Genomic DNA, 21622 nt, shown 5'->3' with positions numbered 1-21622 from the left:
CTATTAGCTCAATTTTTGATCCATCAGTATAAGCAATTGGAGATGAACTTGAATTTTCTTCAGCAAAATAATATTCACCACGTCTGAAGAAAATTCAAGTTCATCTCCAATTGCTTATACTGACGGATCAAAAATTGAAGGAAAAGTTGGTTCCGCAGTCTTTTTTCAAATTACCCCCTCAAATATCATCAAATGGAAAGGCCATCTCCATAATAATAATAGTGTTTTCCAAGCGGAATTGTCAGCTATAAAAGCAGCGATTGAAATAGCCATTCTCAAAAATCTCAACGAATTTAGCATAAAATCTGACTCCCAAGCAGCTATTCTAGCTATTAAAAATCCCTTACCTTCCTCTCCATTGATATCCGACATAAATTATCTTCTTGGAAAAATCCCAAACTACAAAATTCAAATCTCATGGATCAAAGGACATAGTGGCCATTTTGGTAATGATCAGGCAGATGAATTAGCCAAAGAAGCAGCTATTAATCAAGATGGTACTGAAATCATCATTCCGTGGCCTCGCTCGAATTTCAAGTACCAACTAAAACAACTTGCTTCAAAATCTTGGCAAGATTTGTGGAACAATGCTCCACAGGGAAGACGCACATATAACTTGATGCCCAATGTAAGCTTAGCATATCTGAACTCGAATCCTTCCCTAAATTACTTTATAACAGGACATGGACCCTTCCCCACATATTTCTACGCAAGAAATTTGGCAAACTCTGACATCTGCATATGTGGGGAACAGGGAACTCCTGATCACTACGTTTTCTCATGCCCCTTAACTGAGGATATTCACATAAAATTCCCAAGAACTGACCTCCTGGCATTCCAAAGATTTTTAATTAAAGATAAACATCAATATCCAAAGTTTCAGAAAATTATGCAACGACTCTCTTCCTACTGCGTAGATCTCTGTCAAGTGTAAATCCACATGCAGTTTAAACTTAGTGAACTTTTACATGCTGTAATTATGGACAAAATGGTTGAACTCGTGAACTGAACTTTATAAACTGCAATAAACCAATATATCTGAAATAACTCATGGACACCATGGTCCATGGGTGCTAAAGAGGACCATGGGACCTCTTTAGCATTATTATAACAATTCATTTAACATTGTGTTGCCAGTACTAATTATAATTATCTCATTATGTTTATTTGTTTATTAATTATGTTTATCTCCTATTTTTGTTGCACCAAATCAGATGTTCAATTTATCTTGTGAATCTCAAATTGTATTCCTACTATTTTGTAATCTACTTATGCCCTACACCATTATTTTTAATAAATACTGGATGCGGGACGTACTGTGGAATTGCACGATGTACCATAATAGGCAAACTTTAGACCTTTTGAAAAGCTTCAGTTTATGCAAATTCTTATAAAACTTGCAATTACCCCCCCCTTTTTTTTTTTTCTCTCAAAGAGTTAGTATGGGAAGGCATTACCAGTTGACCTATGGTACATCGCTGGTGTCCCCCATACTTTTACCTTTACCTTTACCTATTAGCTTAGATTCGAACTTGGGAAGAACTACCGGTATTTAGTAGTCTTTAACCGCTCGGCCACTGGTGGGGCAATGAAAAGTGAAAAAAATTAGACGGAAAATATTTGGCTTAGCGAAAATGCCAACTGAATGGCTGTATCAACAAACAGAAACGACTGTACTAAAAGCTGAGAATACACATTTAAATATGTTAGTGCCCCTATACCTGAAAAAAAAAAAAAATATGTCTTTGCAATACATTGTGAGCGAACTGGTCAATATTTATCACAGATCATAGTGTCTTACCATTCTATATCACTAACATCACTGGGCAGAAATATCAGCAGTTACTGGAACAAGAACTTGGAAATGGAACTAGTTGACATGTGATTCGCCAATACTGGATACATAAGAGGGAATTCGTTTTTTCAAATTCGAAGATATAGTTTATTTCCTAGTAAAACATTCGATAAAAGAGCTGTGGAATTAGACGCAGAAAAATTCACTGAACACGGTGGACAGCCCACATGCAGCCGAGATGCTTAGGAGTTACATAAATTACATTATTCACCTTCAAATATTACATGCAGGGTGACACAGAAAAACTGAAAATTTTTAAACGCATTGGGGCAGTCATATACATTTGGCAGCACTGCCGAACAAGCTGCTCGAGTAGTTCAATGTAACAATATCGCCATTTAAGTAATGATGGATGCGTGGAAAGATCAGCAGCGTGCTTTCACCATAAAAATGTTTTGCAAAAACAATGATGCATCGAACAATTTTCGACAACTTTACGGAACCTGGTTTAACAGGATGGTGTGACATCGGCGTCTTCTCAAGATTCGGTAACATTCCCTGGTTCTCAAGATCCTCAGACTTTCAGTTTGTGATTTTTTTCTTGTGGGGTTACCTTAAGAGTCAAGTTTACACGACTCGGCAAGGACACTGAATGAACTGAAACAAAAAACTCAAGACAAAATCATGGTATCCCAGCTGAGATGTTGCGGCGATTAATCCGGAACCTCAACAGCAGACTGGAAGAATGCATACGTACAGGAGGACGCCATCTACTGGAAGGGATTTTCAGACACTGATAAATTGGATTATTATCTATTAGAAACAAGTTGTAGTGGCTCAATTGCTGTCAATACAATTTTTTTGTTGGATTTTTTTTCTGTTTTTATTGGATTTTTCTGTGTCACCCTCTGCATCTAATATGTATTATTTTACTTTATTAAAACTGCAAGTTATGACGCATAAGTCGTATAATTATTGAACTCGGAAACCTATTCTACATCACTTTAATCGCTGAAGGGAAATAATTTGAAAAGATGAGCATTAAAATTTATTTAATTGCTTGTTAAAATTTAATATATTTAATTAATTCTTATAGTTATCTTGAAAAATTATTAATTCATTTACTGTTATTTTATTTTAGTCAACCTGTACGGATGGATTAATTCTAAAGTCTACGCAAGTTACTTTTTGAATTAATATGAACGCATAGAAAGTCTATAAATATAGCTATCATGACTTTATAAACTACTGCATTGAAGAAGTAGAGCAGTTGAATAAGTCGTTGTTCATGATTGTGAAAACTCACACAATTTCTTCCTTCAATTTTCCCTCTTTTTTTCGAGAATAAATTATTTTCATTCAACATTTTGGCTGTGGTCTTGACAGTTGTTTGGTGAAAAAAGCTCGTGCACATGTCAATATTACAATCAGGCATATAGTGATAGTTGACGACAGTATGTTTACAAGAAACTCATTAATTTTTAAAGAATTATTCAGAAAATGTTATCTTCAAATATTCTGCTAGCATATTGCTTAATAAGTTTCTCAACAGTTGTATTATCTGTAACAATTCTTCTCCAGATAACGCTTTAAATGCTTAAGACTTGATTAAATATTTGTATAGCTTCCTCGGAAAACAGATAAATAGTAGAAATTATACAAAGAGTGCTAAAATTGCCTCTAGAAAACTAAGGATCCCCAAGAAAGGGTTTAAATATGTTTACATGATGGGTTGTTAAGTTCTTCCTTCCCTCCGTGCAATTCTGAAGGCAATTCACACAAAGCAATCAATGTGGTGAGATTTCGATTTCGACAGGTTTCTTTCCGACTAATCTGAGGGAAGCCCCATGGGTAGAAAAGAGTGAATTGCTTTGTTTCCTCATGACGAATTGTTAAGCTTATGAATAAAAACACGTCTTTTCTTAGTTGTATTTCAGCAGATATTTGGGAAGGGCGTGTTAGGCTAGATCAAGGCCAAACCAGTCTTTCAGAATTTCAACGTTAATCGGATAATATCACCAGCAATCGAGTGCGGATATTTGAGTTGATAAGAACAGTTTGGTCACGGAGCAAGAAGGTACTGTGTTCAAATCTCAGCCGAAGACTCAATTGCAACAATTTTAGTTTAAGATTTTAAAGTCTGGCTTAAGCCACTATCCTTTTTTCCCGAATGAGCCATAACTGCCACTAAAGGAACTAATCTCTTCAATAATATTTCAACTGACTTCATTTGCCTTTTATTAATTCACTGAAATTTTGTATAAACATAGATAAATTAGAACATACGTTTTATTTAGCATAATTTATTAACCTCAGCTTACAAAAATATATTGATTACAGATCTGCGTGTTTGCGGAGAAATTACAAAACAAACTGATTATATACAGCAAAAGTGACATTTAAATCAAAACCGCTTAGGAAAACACTTTCTTTTCTTTGGCTGCTATAAAAATTTCCCCAAGTTAAATGAAGTGTAATCTCACGTATCAACAAAATTATTAGTTCAGTTTCATTCAGCCAAAGGATATTAGACCAAACTAGATCATATCGACGGCCTTAGTCTGGAATCTAGACGGCTTAGTCTCGAATAACAGTCGCTAGATCAGTAACAAACAGCGTAACTTTGTGTTCTGCATTACTGTATTTTATTTTGGTACTAATTTATGTAGCTGCAAAGTGACCGAGTCATGTAAATAAAGGAAATCGATAGGAAGTAAACAAACTGTGGTTTTTAACTTATTATAAAAATACAAAAACAGTTACTAACACTTTATTTTATTCTAATAAGAGCATAAATCATAACTCAAATATTTTGTAACACGAAAAAGAAATATACTTTGCTATGACGAGAGCTTTTTGCTTTTTGTTCATTTGGCAATGCTCGCATATACGTTCTATATTTATGCTTACTGGCATAAGTGTGGGCTGACTGATGTGTAGGTTTGTTTGTAGACCGATTGGCATTGTCTTTCCTGTTTAAGTATTTTAACAAAACAAGACCAAATAAACTTGAGTATAACTTGAAAATTTACAGAAGTTCTTCCCCAAACGCATTTTTAATATATTTTTTTTTTTTTTTTTAATTTAAATTATGGTACGTATACTCTCTAAAATCTTCCGAAACTTGTTTTTCTGAGAAACTAAGAGAGAAATATATGTTCTAAACCTCTCGATTTCTCGTGCGGGAGGAAGGTAGAACAACTTAGTTGCCCCATTTTTTTAGTAGAAAAGTATGATTTCGACTTAATGGTGTACATAAGTGTGATTCCTATTAAATAGTGTATAAAAGTATGATTTACTTTCTATTTTTTAAGCAGAAAAACTTAGTTATCCCATTTCAAAACTTAGTTACTTCCTACGGCGGAAAATTGTCATTCATTACTTTTATTTCCGAAAGTAATTGAATGTCAATTTGCTTCCGCTTTTAGGAATAGTATTTAACTAAATTAAGACTGGAAAACTGTACAGCTTTTTCAGTGCGATATTTAATTTTCCTGCAAGAAATATTGTTATTTCTTTCGTCTTTTAAATGAGTCAAATGCACTAATTCAGAAAATTTCATAACCTATTGCAATTAAATTTTTAAAATCAGCTTTAACGCTGAGATAATGTTGATTTAATCTTATAATTGTTTTCTCGATGTAAATGCTTGGTGAAAGATTATAATGTAAACTAATAATACTTGTATGACATAAATTTCGTCATAAATAAGTGTCCAAACGCCTCCCTGATCTAATTTTCCAAACTGTTCAATTGCGATATCTTGTTAGAAACCATTTACTTCAGATTTCAAAGAGTGTATTAGCTGCATGGAGTTTTTATGGTTTCCATCATGTATGAAGTAAATAAAAACCAGTTTTCCTCATAAAGTGCTCCACAAATGAATTGCTCATTTTAAGCAGATAGCTCTGGCGTACTTTGTGTTAAACAGTTATCCAACCAATCTACATCCTTAGGTTTTTCGAGCTTTAAGTTACAAGGTATTTTTCTCTTCTTTCCCCGTGCCTTTGTGGTGTAATTGGAAGCATACTCGACGCGTATTCGAGAGATCCAGAGTTCGATTCCTGGTAAGAGCATTGCACATTTTTCACGTCTCCTGCTTCCAAATAACCTAATGACTATACATAGCAAATGAATAAAACAAAATCTTTCTTTCCTTGATTATTTCGAATTTCGGCAAAATTATTTTTAATGCATGAAACATAAAATAACTTTGCAGTAGGAAATAACACTTTTATCTTTAACATTCGTGTCTATAGTTTAATTTGGTTTAACGTCTGCGATTTTAATTCCTTAAAGATTGCTTTGATTTCAAGAAAATCGTCATAAAATAACCAAATTTTTTCTCGAAGAAAATCGAGAGGAGGGATTACATCTTTTAATGAGACATATGATTATTTTTTAATTTATGACAAAAGACAATATGTTTTAAATTTACAAATAAGTTTTAAATTTTATAGAAAAACCAACTAACAGGAATTTCGTGCTTAAATTTTGGCTTGAACGTGTACAGATTGGCTGGAAAAACGTTTGACTTTTATTACTGTATTGGTTTAGGAACTTCTGTACGTACTAAATTAAGAAATATTACCAACATGCAAAATTTTATGCCATATGCTTGCAAATAGTAATACAGCTGCATTACTATTGTCATCTAAATCATTACCATGCTAAAATCTGCCAGAACTCTACTGTAATAAATCATGCACAAGCTAGTGTTGCACCTAATTTTTGCCATAAAATTTAAAACTCACAGACATTTATCAATCATAGTATATTAATTGTTTTTTTTTTTTTTTTTTTTTTTACTATTCAGTATATAAAACTGAATCTGGCTGCCACCTATCTATATGTATCTGTATTGATATGTATTTCTTAACTAATAGTTAAGATAAACATTCGCAGGTTTACCGCAGACTTGCTTTGATTCGCACTTAAAACAATTTGCAATTTATGCAATAAATATAAAAATAAAAATGCAGAAGTAACAGCTTCTGCCAATAATAACTACTTCACAGGACACTCGTTTTCATTAAGATCCTTACAGAAATACAAATTTAAATAATGAAAATAAAAATATTGAATATGTGATTTTTAGAAAGTTAGTTAAGTTAAGGTGGTTAATTTTCTTAAGAAAACATACGTCTTCTAAAGAAATAAGTAGATGTTTTTATGAAAAGAATACACTTAGATAGGCAGACCGATTATAGCAAAGCACGCAGCACGTGGGGACTGCTTTAAGAGGAATGCTTTCTTGAGGATTATCTAAGGGAAAAAATTACGAAAACGCCCAAGCAGCCAACCCAGCCCAATCCATCAGTTGGAATTCGAACTCAAATCGATCTAATAGTGTTTAGCTACCTTACCCACTCAGACACTGATGGGACGTTTTTATCAGAAAACCTGCGTTATTGTCATTCTGATATTCAAATTTTTATTTTCTTAGCATATGAACGTATTTAAGTGGGTAATGATATAAAGGTACCTAGATAATATGAAGCAGGGTAATAATTACTAATTAGTTTATCAGGATTATAACTTCTAATTTATTTCTCTAAGGATAATAATATCAGTCAAACCCTTTATATGTCTTAGTTCTCAAATACATAATTTTTTTTCTCCGCAGGACAAATGAGTGATCATTCAAGTCCCTCCAAAGAAAATTTGAAAAAATGAAATTATCAAACTCCGTTTTCGTAATGTGACGTTTGGGCTGTTTTCCTCTTTTTTCACTCTTTTCATTCAAATTACAACCGAACAAATATCTACGTATCTTAGAGTATGTATAAATGATTGTAATATCCCAGTAGGAGACTTGTAAGTTTGCTTTCAATTCCAATTCTTGTACCATGGCCTTCAAATAAAAGATGGTGTGATTAATAAACCATAAATGTCCTAAGTTGTTGAACACGAACAACTTACAATTTTTTGTGAAAGGAGGGATTAAATCCTGAGTCTTTCTCGCAATAGTAAATAAAGTAAGAATAAAAAAATTGTTCATCCAAAATAAATGGATGTGTAATACAAGAGTACTGAGCATGTGCATATTAACCATGTAGCTAGGGGGTAATAATCACAGAGAGGATTGTGATACTCTTCACCCAAGCAATTTATAATTTGCTCACGCTTTAAGGCGGGGGGGGGGGGTAATACAGCGGCCTTAAATGGCTCTCTGGCTGTGCGAAAGAAGTAATAATCTCGAGTTGCGCCTGTGGACGAGCGCAACTAGAAAAGTTGATCATCTTGTTCAGACCGCCTTTCTTTGATATATTTTTTTTTCCTATAAAACGAACATATACAAGGAATCATGTTTCCTAAACAATGTATTTGATAGATTAATTATTAAGACTCTGAAGTGTCGCTCTCTCCTATTTATGTGTTCTATTATATATCAGTAACTCCGTCGCTATTTCAGGTACGCATGTATGTTTCAGTGGAATTTTTTCTTTAATGTATTTTTCCCGCTTGAGTAAGGACAATATATATTTTGCATTAACATGTATTTATAGATTTACTTTTTTTTTTCAATTTATAAATAATTCACATACATTTATTTCTTTATTACTTTCAGAACCCTGTATAATTCTTTAATACTTCATCTAAAACAAATTTCTGATGTTGTAATAAGCGGAACTTCTAGGGGGGAAAATAAGCACTTTTATGCATATCACTAGGAGTGCCAGACCGTAAACGTGGTTATAGCTTTCAGCTATCAAAAGAGCCAGAAAAATTATGTCGTTGGAAAACCACACTTGAAGTTTTGAAAAAAAATATCGTAAACAAAATTATTGCATTGTGTTTTCGGACACTATATGATAACATTCCATTGAAGTGCCCTGCAAACTGTATAGTACGAAGTTTGTCGGATAATACGCAGGTTTGGGTACATATATAGATACTAGAATCAAAAAATAAAAATTAATTCTTCAGAAAAGCAAGTATAAATTCTGAGGGAAGGTACAGAATATTGATATGAATCATATTCACAGAGAGAAGCATAACCGGACACACTACCCGCTGGAGATAGAAAAGACATAACACGACACAGACAGCAGAGAAAGGAGCTTTTAAGATGAAACTTCACAGTACAGCAACTGGTCGACACAGAATATGCTTTCAAAAAGAAGTATTCAAAGTTCCACCTTTTTGCACTGATGCATGCCTTTGACCAGCACCTTCTGGACTAACAGATTCAGCGGGTGTTGGCCTGACGCCGCGTGAATTGCGAGCATTTTCGAAAACACCTAGAGATTTGCAGTTATTAGCAACGGCGATGGCAGTGCTTGACAAGAGATGCTTATCAACAGCACAGGGCAATCAGTGTTATGATGGCCTTCAAGGTCATCTGTAGAAAGAAACGGATGCTAGATAAATCAAGAAGATACAAGTGCCGAGATGAAACGCCAGCACGCTACGTATCAATTTCTGGTTCAGATTTCATATGTGAATATGGTTCATATCGATGCTCTTAACCTTCCCTCAAGTTTTATCTGTGGAGTTTTGAGACATGCGGTACAAATCCACTAAAGTGAAATTCTTTATGCAGGGAAAAATAATAATAATAATAATTAAAAAAAAATTGAAAGCTTTCAGATTTTATATTACGCCCAAAGGGGCGATTTTTTTAACGTTTTGTGTGTTACCTTTATTTATTAAATATCATGTTCTTCGCACTTAAGCCACAAAATTCAACTCAACAGCAATACCACAAAATATTTAAAAAACCATATCTTTCCGATAAACAGTCTCGCTCTCTTTTTTATTTTTTTATTTTTTTTCCCCCGTGCAGTGTTGCCATTGCTCACTTTGAAATCGTTGATTCTGTTAATAAAAAATTCATTAAAATGTTACAAAATATGAAATCGATAATAAAACAAATTCCAAATTTGGGCTTCCAGATGCCCATATTCAGGTCTAGACTTACGTTAGTCAAAATTTGATGGCTCTAGGAACCGTTATTTTATCACAATGCGAGAACCATATATACTACATTTGTGCAGATTCTTCATTATTTAATTTCTTTAAATATAACACTGAGCTCTAATATTTAGTGGCAACAATTTAAAAAGTGATTCGCCGTTTATAGTGAATCAGCACAAAATGCCAAAACGGAATTAATAACCCTTTTGGGGTAACACCCTTTGGGCTAAGAGAAAAAAAAAAAAAAAAAAAAAAAGAATAGTTATAATGCAGAAAAATTGTTGTCGTTAAATAAAGAAATCAGCTTCTGCTTCAGGTTTGCAAAATACTGCTCCTTTAAATCACTTTCGAATTTTTATATGTCGTAAAATTTACACAAATATAAAAGATTAAAAGAGATAGTACTCTGTTACTTGCCGGATAATTCAGAACGTAGTTCAAATTAACTTCAATGTGAAATACAAAATCAAAGTGCCTCATTAAACTTTGGCTTGCTCCTTAAGTATTCACGAAGCAAAAGCGGAGATAGCTGAAGCTTAAGCCGATATCCTTGAGCTGCTAGCCAAAGTTTAAGTCAATCAATAGAGAAGCTAAGCATGCTGACGGTCATCCTATGCTGCCAAGCACTCTCTGTCCAAACTAAAGAACTCTGTGCTTACATATACTTTATCTAATATTCATTCTGGTGGAATCTGATGAAAGTAGAAGTGAAAATAAGAGGGACTTTTGAAACTGAACTAAAAAAGTTTTGCTGAAAACGTTGCCCCTCGAACGTTTTCTCCAAAGAACTTGTTTTTGCATAAATCAACCTATCAGATATCCCAAAATAAAAAATTCTATAAAATTTTTCTTTAGTCTCGCTGTTGAGGATAGCTTGCAGATGTGATACCGGTTTTTAGTAAGACGAAAGCAATCCTATGTGAACGAATCTATTTTAAAATTTAGGGGAGCTCGTTCTCTGAGCGTATTAGGAAGGAGAAAATTACTGGCATATTTTAAAAATTTTCCGAACCTGGCTCTAAAGAGCTGAAGAGAGGAAATGAAATACGCGAGGAAATAAAAATACATTATATCCCCCCGCAGCATAATGTCTTTTTATAATCCACAACTCTACCGAAACTCATGAAAATATACATCTTATATCGCCGAGTCATTAATTGATATCAGTTATAATTTCATTAGCTGTTCTGCTAACATAGCTTTGATGTTCAGATAATAATTTATGCTCAACTTTAAAACTGCTCAAAAATCGTATGTTTCTCCTTCGCTGAGTGACTAATGTACTGAAATTACTGCAGACGATTTTAAAACATTTAAAGAATTCAAAATGATAATCAAAAATGTAGTTTTCCTTTCATAGTCAGTTTTACTTATCTTTCCTCCAAGGCGGACAGTGTTGATTACATGAAGGCAGGGAAGTTTGTCTTAAATCTTTCTTAGTTCACTGCAAACATCGTCATCGGCATTACTACTGTCAGAAATCTGATGTAAGTCTGCTTTAATTCCTTTACTCGGTGCTATTAATATCTGAATTTCCATTTATTCAACTATTATTTATAAATTCTTTCTGTTCTTCTTACCAGGCAAGTAATTTATGTATGCACTTTTACTGAGCTATTAGAATATTTGCAGTCTCACCTTCAGAGATAAATTAATATTTAATATATATTTTCAGCTAACTTATATAAATCTTTAGAAATAATTTAAAACATTTATTAAGCTGAATATCCATAAAACCGTAAAACATCTTTTCTTGCTTTAGAAAATAGCCATAAGTTTTTCATCATTACATTCTGAAGTAAAATTTCTAATTTTAAGTAAATATTTACTAGATAACGTCGCTAAATGTGAGCTAAATAACTAAATGTAATTTTGGAAAAAGATAACTTTATTTTGTTTATTATAGTTTGATAGTCATAATTTATAAAAATTTTATAACTGTTTTAAAATTATTGCATTTGTAAATTTAATGCAGTTTCTATTTGTATTTAATTGTTTGTTTTTCATTTAAGGGTACTTTTAGAAATATACTACGAAACTCTGACTACACTACACAGTCGCTCGGATAAACAAATCTTTACAGAATAAAACGGAACAGATTTTCAACATAAAGTGCGTTTTTCACCTCATCGGTAGCAGGCAGAACTGAACATCAAAATTCTTGAAAGAAGGAATGCTTACTATTTTTGAAATTTTAACAGGAAACCAATTTCAACACTGTCAACAAACTCGTGACGGAACATTTATAAAGACACAGGTATTCAAATGCGAAGTTGACGAAACCCATTGTTATTGGTTTAATCTTCCACATTATTTCATTTCATTTATTTACTTTTTTACTCAGCTGTAAAGCTAACAAAGTATGCAAAATGACCTTTCATAATTTCTGTAGCTATTTTAAGTTACACAAAGAAATCAATTTTAATTATTAGGTGGCAATAATATGTTAAAATAATAACGTGCTTTTAAGATATTATGCGTAAGCATGTGAGTAAAATTCTATGTCATAAGACAGTGAAAGTTATTTTTTTCCCTTCTGCAGATTTAAAAGGGAAGTATAATGAACAAGTTTCAAAGAATAAGCCAAGAAAAGAATCTCTTGAAGACTTTGAATAAACGAAATTAAGCAATTCAACCTTTTCTGTATTTGTTATAAACCAGCTTAAATTATGAATTAAAAACCTTATTTTTTTATCTAATTCAAATAAAGAGTGAAATTGAAGCATAGTTAATTAACACTTGATTCATCATTTCGAATAATAAATGTCTAATATTTAGAAGCTATGTTCCGCCGTTAATGACTGCTTCTATGAAAGTCGAAACACAAATATAAGGGTTAGTTTTCGTTTGTTACCACAGCAACGAAATTATTTTTCTTCTTCTCTACTGACTGTACATCATGTTATCTCTTTAACCACGTAAGTAGCAGCTGCAGAAAACTCAGTTGCTCTAGAACTTTTGACACATATTTAAGGATTTCTACTATTTGCGAAGTAAAAACGTTCAGAGAAATATTACAAGCGGATCATCAAAAAATTTTAAACGTATTTCTAAATGCGAGATAATCTGACAATGCTGAGATAATCTGTATTTCATGCGTATCAGTTGCAATTTACATATTTTTATAAAGTAATGATTCAGAAATTTTCAAAACATTCTTTCAGTATAAAGTATGCATTGCATTATCGTGATTATTAATAAGAATTATTAATTATTATTAATAAGAATTTTAAATAACATTATACAAAAGACAAAAAGAAGTGACTTATTTAAATAAAAAGCACTGGAATTGAAAGAGATTTTAATATTTATAAAATATATAAATAAAATAAATATAGAAAAATAAAATATAAAAAAATTACAAAATTGCAAAATATAGAAATAAAAATTACAAAATATAGAAAAATTACAAAAGCGACAAGAAAAATATCTGGTTAAACACTACGATTAAAAAAAGAAAAAATTTTCCATTAGATTTCGGGCGAAATGTGAAGTGTGTTTCTGTTTATATGCTCATATAAATGTAAATATACTGAAATAAACAGTCTGGCAGTATGCGATTTATTCATTCAAGAACTCATGTTTTGCGATTTTCTTTCATTCAGAACACAAAATGAACAACATAATAAAATAATCAGGTAAATGACAAAATTACATACAAATAAGATTGGGAACAATGTTGTCAGTTATAAAGCAAGCAAATAAACAAATTAAATCCTTAAAGTACAATTAAATTTGGGAAGAGAGAGAAGGTAACCAAAGATCAAATTAGCTATCACTGTAAAGATCGAAAAACTAGCAGTCATCAAAACACCGTTAAATAAGAATAAAACTCTCAACGAAATGATGCACCGGAAATTGCTTGAGAACGGTATATGTAGGAAACCGAGAACAGTACACCTTTGTTCAATCAAATGTCATCTCTGAAAATTCAGTCTACGCAATAGTTTTTAATTAGCATAATAAATATAAAAGGAGTATTAAAGAATAAAATGGAAAGCAATTTAGCCAAAGCAAAAGGTTAGGAGGGGATAACATCCATAGCTACGACCAAGTTTAAAATACAGAAACCATTGTTACCTTAAGCCTAACAAGCGGAATATTTTTAGTGAATTTGAAAACGTTTATGGAAGTTGAAAATTAATTAAAATGTATATGAAAAGCTTTAGACGTTTCATACATTTTATGCTTCCAAGAACACGAGACGTTATACGTTTACAAATTCAGATTTCTAGTTTAGTTTTCAAGCTTCGTAATAAAATACAGAATCAATTCGTAATAAAATACTCATGGGGATTCATTGCCGTATTTTCAACGACTCCTTTGCTCAAGTGATACTCTGTAAAAATTCTAATAATAAAGATGTTCAGGTCACAGATTTTCCTTTAACTTTTCAAGATAAATTTGATTATTATGTTTCCCTATCCTCCGCTTCGGAAATTCATTCTGAAAGGCCTATATATCGGCTGCAAATAATTTCAAAGATCTTGATGTTCAGTAAGTAGTATTATCGTTCAGACGTTTTGATGCTCAGACATGGCATTTTTACCTTTTGCATTAAACAATACGAAAAGCGCACGATAATTATCAAAAACTAAATAAGAGTGAAATTACCTTGCCAAATTTATTAAAGTTGGACGAGCCAACTCTGGCCTTTTATTTAAATAAAGATAACTTAAAATACGAATAGAAATTTTTTGAGGCCTTGTAAGGATCCTAAGTTTTACTAACGTTTATTTTATTTTAAATCTTTACTATCACTTCTTATTTTCTACTTCCGGCCAGAATTAAAAGCTTTAACTTATTTATGCAAATTTGTCTTGCGAACGCCAAGTACTTAAGTTGTGGCTTTTTGCCAAGCAAGAGAGAGGAAGGAGTTACTAGAAGCAGGCCGCTTGCCGTAGTACTCGGTTGCTGGTTGCCTTCAAGGCCAGAGGTTTAATCCTCTTGATAATTTTAAACGTATCGTAGTGTTAGCAGTTCTCTGTACTAAATACGGCTTTTTGTTAATATACGGCCAATCTTGGAGTTAGGCACTTGTTTGATTAATCCAAAGTTAGTTTAGTTAGAGTTTAGTTGATATTTTTATATTCTTACGTTCAGACCACAAGTGGTTGGTCTCTGTATTCCGAAGTCCGGAAATCATTGTAAAGAGAGAAAAATAAAGGGTTTCGTATACCCTTCCTGTGTGTATTGTCTACTTCCCAAATTTATTGAACATAGCTTTACTAAGCTCCCTGTTCCGAGTCAGGACAGTTAATGTTCCCTAGGAGGAACACAGAACCTGATAGCCTCCGTTTGAAAAGCACTGGCTTAGAATTTTACGACTGCAATCAAAACGATGATAAAATATTGCAGTCCTTTACTGGCACTTCATTCAGAGCTTTATGATATTAACAATAAAAGCTATAACAGGCGACAGTTGGCAATAACATCTCTAAAATGCACATTTCAAGTTAAAACAAAAGCCTGTAAAATTTATTTTCTTTTAGCAAACTTTCCTTGATAAGGTTTTAAGAGAAGACTTAAATCACATATGAAAAACAGCGATGGCTTAGACCTCATTAATACTTATTTAGTTATACGTCTGATTATAATGCAATTTCAAAATAGTTAACAAAAATACATTCCTAAATTATTAACTAATTAAGAGGTGGGTCTTTTTTTTTTTTCTTCTTCTTTCAACATTTTCCAGTCAACACAATTACAAAAGCAAAGGTATTTTTTAAAGTTACTGAATCATAAAATGTTAGCTCAATGACGTCACAGCCAAGAGATGATTATGTCGCTCGTTTTGTGATATTCTTTTGCTCCTTCGTTATGTCTTGTTATTATAATATGACCTATTTCTCCTTCGCTGTTTTCTTTACGATGTTTTCATCATCACTTGCATCATAAGCTTGAAAACAGTTTGCTAATAATATGGCAGAGACCCAAATTAGAGAAAATAACTCGCCGATATGCCAGAGACCTCTGATCATTATATGAGTAGTATTCGTAAAATCACAAAAGACGCGGATATACATTGCAGCTTATTTGCTGTGAAACCACTGTATTTTCTATCAAAATCACATTTCCAAACCTTCAGCAAGCTAGATGTAAGCACTTTTATAAAATACTCGCATCATAAGGAAGTACAAATTTTATAAGTAAGATAAGTTTTTGCTCTAAATTACTAAAATGCTCTGTTTTAATTTTAAGTGAAAAGCCTAAATTCACGTGTACCATTTATTAGGCAGGATGTGTAGATACATGGCAATGATATTAATTTCATTTCGTAATAAATCATTCAGTGGAAACCAAACAAAAAAATAAATAAAAGTGAAATGATAAACATTTACTTTATTTTACGAATTGAGGAAAATATCCAGCGTAAACCAAAAAAATTGAGTAATACCCATTATCCCCTTCCTTTTGGGGGGAGGGGAAGGGAGCGAGCCCAAAATAAAGAATTTACTTTAATTATTTATAGCTTCTTAAAATACCAGAAGTAAGATAAGAAGGAAACAATATCGAATATATTTAGAGATTTAATATAACAAAGCATTTAGGTTACATTGTGGCTAGTATAGGTCATTCGTGAAGTTGTAAGGAATAATTACTTTCTCCCGAGCATGCTCTTGTAATGTAAGTGGTTAGCACTGCACAACCCACGTCTCGAATCCTAGCGAGAACAAAGTTGAATTTTTTTTTCGCTTGAAGTGTCCAATAGTCTCTACAATGACGCTCGAACTAAAATGTGGACTAAAATTCGTTATAGCCTGGATTTGACAGACTGTGTTTCGTGCCCGTCCCCATTTGCCCTTTAAAGGGTGTAGAATCTCAGGTATTATCGCATTTCCTCATATGCACTCGCTAAGTGTAGTTAGCAGCTGAAGATACATGGTTCGAATCTCATCAAGGGTAAAGTTAATTTTTCACGTTTCCTGACTTCAAAAACCTAATAGTTTGTATAAAATTAATTTTTATTTACTTCCTTAATTATCAATTAAAAATAAAGCTGATCATTTGTGGGATTAATTATATTTATATATTTTTAAATCATTCGGATTACCAAATTTTATATTTACTATCTGTGTTCCACGGAAACGTTACTCTCGTAATATACGTTAAGAATATACTTTAGTTTTTGAATGAGAAATGAAGCTTAATGCATAAAACTTCTAGAAACATGTAAGTCCACATATACTTAAACCACTTAACGCGAAAGTCTGAGATAAAATTTTGCTGAGTATCATTTAATGTGTCAATAAATTTCTTTGCATTTTGGGGAATTTTTTATTTAGTTTGTTAAAAAGTTTTGGCTCTTAATAGAAATCTTATTCAGTGATTGGGTAAAAGATATCCGCATTGCAGCGTACGTAAGATCTTATGATATGGATAAATTTGGAAATGACGCAGTTTAAATTGATATATTATTAATAGTTACTATTTTTAGGACAGAAAAGGGAAACACTCAAATTAAAATAAAGAATAAGAGACGCTATCCCCAGTTAAAATTAGAAGTTCCTTTTATGTATCTTACATATGTTACATTTAAGCAAATTTAAATTCTTAACAAATACGTATAAAAGTAAAAAAGCAAATTTAAATTCTAAAAAAAGGAAAAAAGCCAAAATAATTTAAAATAATTTTAAAAAAAATGTGCAAACAGTTAGAATTGAAACTTACTATTTACTTACTTTAAGTATTTTTTTTTTTAAAATTTTATGTAGTATCTAAGTATTTTCTAAATATGAAATTATATTTTTAAAATTATATTTGTTTTTTAAAAATTGTGAATTAGTTCTTTTTGTTTCTTATTGGTTTATATGGATTATGTATAGTTCTTTTATAGTTTCTTTTTATTGATATGCATATTCGTGTAGGGGAAGTTTCTGTAGACAAGGATTTCTAAAATACATTGGTTTCTAGATTTTTTTATTATTTTATAAAAAATTTAATTTTTTAAGAAAAAGTTTAATTCTTGACTTTACTTGCTTGTTACTCAAAAGACTTCATTAGTATTTTCCTTTTTGAACTTTAATTCTTAAATGTTAATACTTAAATGTTAATTTCTAAGGGTACCACTTTATTGGAATTACTTTTGGTTTTGACTTTTACCCTTGCCTACATCAATGACGAAACACGAATTGAATGATTGGAGAGTTAGGTTTGGAGGCAACTTCCCCTTGATAAGTCTGTCTCTTGCCTACTCTACGGTCATTCACATATGCATTTTTTAAAAAAAATTGTTTAATTTAATTTTAGTTTATTAAATTGGTAGATTTATTTTCATGAATAGATTTTGCACTTGATTTGCTTATGCTTCTGAATTTAAATGACATTGTAGATTAGTTCGAGAATTAAATCTTTTACATATGTTACATATACATACAGCGATCTATATCCACTGTAATAAACGTTTAGGGCTGAAATAATTGTAATTATGCTTCCATTCTGACCAGCAGAAGCTAATATAAACTCCATACTCAAAAAGGAAATATGTGAGTAAAATATATCTAAATTAAAATGCTAACTTTAATTTGAAATAATCTCTTTATGATCCATTTTAATTTCATTATTTCCCCTTTTTGTCCTAAAATAACTTATAATATATGGCTCTAAACTGCGTCATTTCAAAATTAATCCATATCTTACGATCGTTGCATGAGGCTAATGACACAGATACTTACGTCACGCTTCAAACTATTCTAAACTTTCAAATTTGGGAGCCAAAAATTTTAAATTAACCAATCAAAATAAAACTTAACCGAAACCAAATCCTTCTGCATGGAAATTTTATCTTGAACACTCTGCGTCCTCTCTTTTGCTACTTTTCTGCCAACACACTGCCGCGTGCTGCTCGTTCCTCCACCGAAATTAATTGTTATAAAGACGCAGAGAAGGTATAACTGTGATCAAGAACGAGCGTGCAGATAGCGCTTATTACGTTGTGTAATTCATGTTATGAATATGTTTCTTAAGAGTAAAGAAATGTTAAAACGGCCACTGCGACAAACATCTCTCATGAACCAAACTCCGTCACTGCATGAATCACGTTATGTACTGCGTCAGTCATATATATGTCATAATTTTGATAACTTAGATACACAAGATGACATAATGAAGCCACGTCGTGATCAAAACAACCTATTCATTTATTGGTGGATATTCTTGATAAGCATAAACACATTCACACATAATTTTTGGTGCGATAAGCACCCTCCACAATTTTATAAAACAGATCACATCATAAGACAATGGCTGAAACAGAGGAATAAGCAACACGCATATGGTAAGAGAGAGGAAAACAGGAAAAGAGAGTAAGTATTTCAGCAAAGCGTATTTATAGCGATGAATCCTTTGTTTAAATTTTTGAACAGTGAATGGGCACACGCTAACCGCATTGGAAGATTAATGATGGCATTATACTGATTAGTTTTTCAAGCAATGCAGTTTAGATTCCAGGAAGGAGACATAGCCAAATTAAAATGAGAAATTAAAAGGACTGTCGCTGATTAAAATTAGTAATTTTCACATTTTATATGTTACACGCACACACACACCACATTAAAATAATAATGATATCCGAGTTAAAATAAATGTAATTATTTATAATAAGTTTATATATATATATATATAAGTTAAGAGCAAATATTTTCATTCAAATAAATTATAAATAAGCACAAAGCAGCATTAATTAAATGGTAGCAATTATTATAAAAATAATATTAAAATTTCAAAACTTTCATAAAATTATAAGCACTAAAAACGCAATTAATGAATGTTTATATCTGGATTATACATATGTGCACATACACACATTATAATTAGATACGAAATGTTCTAAACCTAGGGGAAGTTTCCATGTATGGCCAAAAGTCGACAATCCTTATTTCTGTAGAATTTATTACTGGTATGTTTCGAAAAAACAGATTGCGAGGTTATAATACTGGGAAAATAAACTACGACTCTTTGCACATCATGTGATAATCCAAAACTACGATATGCACTTTTATAGCTGTAGCATTTGTTATCACAAGAGTTTATATTATCTTTGTTAATATCATGCGATGACATATATCCGAAATTTCTATTATTGTAAAGGGTCGTCAGATAATGAATTGAATTCTGGTTTTCTTTGTGAAAGTTTTCTGCTTGTGCCGATCTGCTTTGCTGTCTAAGTTTCTTGATTATTTGTTATTTAGTTGCAATGACATATTTTTTGATCAAGTTTAGATTTCTGGCATTGGTTAGATGGTTAGAAGGTTTATTCAGAGTGGTAATTTATAGGTTTGGTTTCGTTCGTTTGATTATGGCAAAGTTCTTGAGCCTTCGTGGTGGACTTCTTAAGGGAACTAAGGACTTCCTAAGGGTACTTTGCCGTAATCAAATAAGCAAACCAACCTTACCTCGTACCTTCATAGTGTAACTGGAAAGCAAGTCCGGTCAGGAGTTCGGATTTCGAATCCCAGCGGCAGAATACATTGCACATTTTTCGGCTTCATGACTTCGAAATACAGTGGTGACCGAACTAAAAGGTGGTGGACAATAATTCATTCCCGCAAGTATTTAGGGACTTTGTCCCTTCCTCCCCAACCCCCTTTATCAATAAAATAGCTCACATTATTTTAAGCTTTTGTTTACCAAAATTCGATGATAGCAGGAGCTGTTTTTCATGGGAAATATTTACAGAGCTGTTTAGCTCTGAAACATTGTTTAAAGCGGCCATTTTGGAGGAAGTGCTATCGCTTAATTTTTAAGTCTTGGATCTCTGATTAATTATAGAGATAAATCTCTTATATTTTTTATAAATGTGTAATATATTTTACTAACTTTATGATTAAGTTTTGAGAATCAAACCTTTATTTTTTCTTTAGCAAAGAAAGATTTTACCTACGGGACTGCGAAGTTCCCCTGGGACTTTGGGACCTGGACATCTAAAAGTATTGTATATTTTATGCTTTATTGATTCTTTTTTATTTGGCATACTTTTCTTTCCAAATGGCAAACTTAATTTATATTTTTCATTTAATTTAGACATTTAATTTTTCATTTATACATTTTGTATTCACATTTTTCACTCCTATTTTCATTTTTTTTCGTCATTTGAACTTCTTGATTATCTAAAATCTGTTGGAATAAGTGAATGTGGCACAAGAAGCAGTCCTTGCCAATTCTGGCTCAAGATAAAACTTTGAAAAGAGGAGATTTTGAATTCCATACTGCAGACTAAGGGATTTCTTATTTCAGACAGATAGACAATCGTTCTATACTCTGTCGGTCAAATTATCATGGAAAACATACATGTACCCAAAAGGACAGTTCCAAACTCGATGTTTTAGCCCTTATAGCAGGAAGGGACTACAATAGCCACATTGGTGGTGTTGATAAGAGCGGTATGTTGAAATCTTTAGTAAATAATAATAATAATAATAATAATAATAATAATAAAATAAAAATAAAAAAATGGTGCCACCGCCTTTTTTTCCTTGGGGGGGGCAGGGGGATCACTCTTGTCATTCATATATAGAGTATTGGGAACTGGTAGTGAAACTGCCATTGCTTGTTTACAAAAGAAGAGTGACACAAAGACTCATTACAGTGTCACTCACCAATGTCACCAGGAAAAGAGAGAAGACCAGATTTCTTCACTGAACTCTCTGAGATACCATCTGCATCGAAACTCAGGGTTACCAAGTTTTCGGTATCTGACGATATTAGAAAACAAAAGAAAGGAGCGCACTGTTCAGTTTTTGTTAAATCTAGAGGCCTTGTGAATTACGTTAATCAAGACAAATTGATTTAAAGTCATATTCTCAATGTTGCTTATGCAAAATTTTCCACTGTATAAATGAAGAAACAAAAAAAAAAATTGTTTTTTTTGATTTCCACAACGAATGACATTTTTGCATTAAAAAAAAG

At 32.1% G+C, this 21622-nt stretch overlaps 1 long non-coding RNA gene across 1 annotated transcript in view; it reads left to right on the top strand.

Moving 5' to 3' along the window:
• Positions 1-21622, top strand: part of LOC118193100 (uncharacterized) — a 248105-nt gene that overhangs the window by 12690 nt on the left and 213793 nt on the right. The window contains exon 2 of the long non-coding RNA XR_015038430.1: positions 20578-20643. This is a non-coding gene — a long non-coding RNA (uncharacterized LOC118193100). The remainder of the gene's footprint in view (positions 1-20577; positions 20644-21622) is intronic.

The sequence above is a fragment of the Stegodyphus dumicola genome, chromosome X1 (assembly GCF_044657685.1).
Source record: "Stegodyphus dumicola isolate Sdum_Otavi_A_Nest chromosome X1, ASM4465768v1".
NCBI classification, from domain to species: Eukaryota; Metazoa; Arthropoda; class Arachnida; order Araneae; family Eresidae; genus Stegodyphus; species Stegodyphus dumicola.
The sequence above is the reverse complement of the archived record's forward strand: the minus strand, read 5'-3'. Positions and strand labels throughout refer to the sequence as shown.